The sequence below is a fragment of the Theropithecus gelada genome, chromosome 20, assembly GCF_003255815.1.
Source record: "Theropithecus gelada isolate Dixy chromosome 20, Tgel_1.0, whole genome shotgun sequence".
Classification (NCBI taxonomy): Eukaryota; Metazoa; Chordata; class Mammalia; order Primates; family Cercopithecidae; genus Theropithecus; species Theropithecus gelada.
This window is the reverse complement of record NC_037688.1, coordinates 3,925,185-3,930,487: the sequence shown is the minus strand read 5'-3', so window position 1 is coordinate 3,930,487 and position 5,303 is coordinate 3,925,185. Positions and strand designations below refer to the sequence as shown.

General features: G+C 37.3%; 1 pseudogene; it reads right to left on the bottom strand.

The window, feature by feature from the left end:
- On the bottom strand, positions 1-831 carry LOC112614678 (annotated as a pseudogene).
- Positions 832-5,303: the final 4,472 nt, after the last annotated feature.

The window sequence follows — 5,303 nt, the reverse complement described above, 5'->3', positions numbered from 1 at the left end:
TCAAATCATCTGTTTCTTGAATAATTTGATGTCAAAATCTATTTTCAGGTAATTATTTTCATAATTTAATTAAAATCTGTGATATGTATTTTGCACATTGTGGAAAATTTTGATTATTCTTTTATCAGAACTAATTAGTATGAAAGGGCTAACAGTGGAATAGAAATTACCCATAGGCCTCTGGATGCCCATGATGACTGAGTCACAAGCCCATAACAGGGTTGAGGAGGATGCGATGATAAGGTCAATCCAGTGCATGACCACAAAGCAACTCACCAGCAGCAGGATGGTCTGGGTGGCCCTCTTCTCTGGGGAGGCTCCTGGAGAGTGGCTGGTGCTGTGAAGGTATTGGGTATTGGGATCGTCTCTGATGCTTAGACAAGAGAATCACCATGTATGCACTTGAGAGCAACATGATTGTGACAAAGAAGGCATTCGTAAGCAGTGGCAGCATGAAAAACAGGCTCCAGATGATGTAGCTTATGGAAGAAAGTCAGCAGTATTTACTGATACTTAGCACATCGGTCTTGGTCCCATTAGAAGAAGTCACGGTGGAGGAGAGCAGGTTACTACTGAGAGACAAACTGAGAACCCATAGGAAGAAGAAGGAGTGAAAGATGTAACCTGTGAACTTCTGTTTAATCCTTGCAGACCAGGAGGTGCCAGGGCTGATGGCGACGGCATGCAGCATGCTCAGGAGGCAGGTGGTGCCGTTGGAAAGGTCCCTCATCACCCTGTTCATGTGGAAAAGCATCTTACACTTGAAGTCAGTTTGAAAATTCAGTGACTCAAAAATGTCTTCAGACACAAGAACACAATGGTGAGCAGCATCACGATATGCACAAAGGCCAAGTGACTGGTAGTCAGGTCAGTAGGCTTAAGCCTGTGATCCACAAGAACTGTGAACACATGGAAGAAAAGGAGGAAGGCATTGGCTGAGACTCCAATACCAGCTTGGGAAAAGAAGACATTTTTAATGATACTATAGGTAGCAAGTGTGTTCATCTTCATTGAAAATAGGAAACATTTTATATATCTGAAACAAAAAGAAATAAAACTCCTGCATCAATGTTATTTATTCCATAGTAAAAATTATCACCAGCATGATTTTAATTCCAATCATTTATCTTGATTAATCTTGAGTAGCTCATATAATTTCTTAAAAATATGATCTGGAAATGATTTTATACACCCAATTGTTAATACAATGCATCAAGGACTCACATGTGAACAATTAGAGGTATAGTCACATTGTCCTGTACTAAGAATCATTCGTTTAGAAAACTTTAAGTTTTTACTTTCTTTTATTCAATGTTAATGACAAATAGTGAGTGCATGTAAAAATAAATCACGTGTGTTTCTGCAAGTGAACTGAAGTACATTTTATGCTAATAGAGGAAGAATAACCAAAAACATCTTGGAAAAAATGACCCATTAAGTGGATGTTAAATCATAGTACTCTGACAATTGTTCTTTCTCACTCATTTAAGTACACTTGCAATTGTGTGGGGCCTACCCTAATAATGCAGGATAATTTCTCTATTACAATTTCAGCTGCTTATTAATGTGTATACCCTCTTCACCTTAATTCCCTTATGTTATATTACCTAATATATTCACAGGTTCTGGATATTAGAATGCGGACATGTTTTTACTAACTCTACCTCCCACAGTGGTCCCAGTTCCCCCCCAGCTTAATTTTCATGCCAGAGACCTCTTATATAAACTCTTTTTTTCATCTTCAGAGAGAATTGCTGAAGTCCTGTTGTCAACTTTCTTCAGGATGAATGATATGTTGTTCAACTTTATGACATCCGTGAGGTTGCACCAAAATGCTTACATAATGACCTTTTTTTTGAGACTTAGTTTATTATACTCTCCCATGCTTTAAAAAATACTTAGGTTTCTCATAGTAATAATGAGTCAATTCATGTCTTTTTTTAAATTGTAATTTTATTTTACTTTTTGAGATGTAGTTTCACTCTTGTTGCCCAGGCTGGAGTTCAATGGCGTGATCTTAGCTAACTGCAAACTTTGCCTCCTGGATTCAAGCGATTCTCCCACCTCAGCCTCCCAAGTAGCTGGGATTACAAACACGTGCCACCACACCCAGCTGATTTTGTATTTTTAGTACAGATGGGGTTTCACCATGTTGGTCAGGCTGGTCTTCGAACTCCTGACCACAAGTGATTTACCCGCCTCGGTCTCCCAAAGTGCTGGGATTACAGGCATGCACCACTGTACCAGGCCCCATTCATTCTTAATCAAGATATCTTTGTATAATCTCTTATAAAATTTCATCAAATAATTAAGAAATTATGTTCTCATGTTATTTACTCTAGATATCAAATGAATTCAATACTGGTCTTATAACAATTCAGCTGTGTGATGCTAAAAAAAAAAAATCATCCACACACTCCATTCCTCTTCTGAGATGGAAAAGGGTTCACATATTTTCAAGGTTATTTAAAGCTACACTGGTGCCTCAGTATAAATGATAATGCAGAAAACGTGGCAATTATGATACTGGCTAATACTCAGAAAATCGTGGTTGAAGTAGAACATTGCTCTAAAACCACCTGATATGTATGAGTTTATAAAAGGAGTAATTGCACAGTTAAGTAAATAAGTTTTTAATTCCTACAAATGCTTAATCTACTAAAGGGACATTCATTTTAACCACCAGAGCCAAATGACTGATCTGCACCCTCAGCTCAGCTGGAGAACGGTGCAATGTTGAAATCAGGTGAAGCTCCAGGAGAATATTGACTTAAAAGCCCAATGATCTCCACATCTTAAGGTTTCTAATCCAATATAAATAAAACAGAACGTGGGCATACATTACTAATACATGTGGAATTATATATCAGAATCACTATTATCCTGCATATATCACAGGCCATGTATCAAAAGCTACAAAAGCGAGAAGAAACTAATGCAGATCATTTTAAATGTTTTCTTCTCTTACGCCACAGAATATCCAGATCACCACTTCTAATGTATGTCCCTCACTCTGTAAGTGACTTTCACATACTAAAACAGGTGTGTTTCTGCCAGATCTTCCTACGGCCTCTTTCTCAGGTGAGATGCTGCAGGGCATTGGTACTGAGCCTGGAATAGGGAGAACTAAGGTTCTAACATATATTTAAGAATCTCAGTATTTTATAGTTATACTAAAAATGTTTTTTCTTGTCTTTTTAAATTTTCAGCTTTTTTCCCCGTTTATTTATTTTATGAATCTCACAACCTCACCAAAAAATAATCATGGCATCCAAAAACATTACATAGACTTGGGAGAAATGGAACAGAAGAAAATTTTACAGAAGTCATATGGTTATTTGAATGTAAACAAGAATTGGGTCCTATCTAAAACCATAAATGTGTACAAATCTGAATTTACCCCTCAGATTGCTAGGAGCAGTGAGGTTGTCCTTGGACTTGGGGTGAAGGTCCTGAGCACTCTTAGAGACAGATAATGCAGATCAAGTTCCTCTTCCTTATTCTCACTTCATCTTAGTCTGTTTTTAGTAGTAGAACCCCTAAGTCATGTGCACAGTCACAGAAATGTTAGAGAAAACAGCACCACTAAATAGACGAGGCATCACAGACTCATCAAAGACTTTATGGGTTAATATCCGATGTCTGAATAAAAATTGTAACATAAGACAGAAAGACACAATACAAATCCAATGCTATTTTGCATTAGAAAATGTTATGTTGGACAATATAAAGTTTGATAAAACCCATTTCCTCATTTTTATAATAGTGTTGTATAATTTCATGAGTGATCCCATTTTAATATAGTTCTTTGCATTCTGCCTGACATACAATTAAGTATAAATATACATCACAAAATAGCACCCTATGTTTTGTTTTATTATAGTAATCAAAGTGTCATATTTATCATCACTTTCACCATATTCTATGCGCTGCATTATAAAACATCCGACCGTTCATCAACAGCACATGATTGTGAGAATTGCAGATGATCTCTTCAGAGGGAGGAGGGTTTGTTTTCAGTGACAATAGTTGGCAACCTGAGAAACACAGCTGGCATCACCGGGAAAGGGGATAATCTTTCCCAGCTCGAACACTTCCAGGAAAATTGTTTGTACAATGTACGAATAGTAAAATAATTATTATGACAAGTTCCAGATACCATTGACAAAGTGAAATGCACCTACTATTCACTGGAAATTTAAGAGTAAGGTGCAGCTGAGAGCACAATGCTTACTAACAGCATTCATGATCTCCATTCATTTTATTCTCAGCTCATGTAAGAAAAGCCTGGGCACAAGTGTGGCTGCAGAGGCAGCAGACAGAAAAACACTGGAGGGGCTTCATCACAAATCTTGTGCTATAAATTTTTGGAAACCTTAACATCCTGTGTGCAAGTACATTTTTCTGATCACCAAACCCAAAAACATATGAGAAAAATACAACACTTTTTTTTCTCTCAAGTCATTAAGGTATTTTAGCATCACATCTGTGTAAAATATTGTATTAGGAAAGGAATGGAGGACATGTCCTTCGTGCTCAGGAACCCTGAGCAAGATCAGTTCAGATTCATCATCTCAGACAGCCTTCCTCCTCTACATGAAATGCAGAGCTTTTAACATGAAATATTTTAAGACAAAACTTAAAATTGTCTTGTATTCAGGAACAGAGTCTTCTACTGATAAAGTTTCTTAAGGTTTGATGCCCACATGAGCCACAAATAGACAACTTCTATCATCATTATTGTATTCCTTTTTGTTTTTAATAGTATTCTAATTTCATCATCTCTGTCTTCCATTTTAGGAATATATAGACACCAGAAGGCAGTAATCCTACTCAATACAGAAAACATTAACTTATGAATTCAAACATTTAAAATATACTTGCCACTTTCTGTAAATACATGTCTTACTGAGCTACAGAAGATTTGAAAATTTCTGAGAAAAAGTAGAGTTATGGCCAGGAGTGGTGGCTCACACCTGTAATCCCAGCATTTTAGGAGGCCGAGGTGGGCAGATCACCTGAGGTCAGGAGTTCAAGACCAGCCTGACCAATATGGAGAAAACCCATCTCTACTAAAAATACAAAATTAGTCCAGTGTGGTGGCGCATGCCTGTAATCCCAGCTACTTGGGAGGCTGAGGCAGAAGAATCGCTTGAAACCATGAAGCAAAACCATGAAGCAGAGGTTGCGGTGAGCCGAGATTGCACCATTGTACTCCAGCCTGGGCAACAAGAGTGAAATTCCTTCTAAAACGAAAAAAAAAGAGTTACTCAATTTTAAGGTTAATTTTTATAATGAGGAAA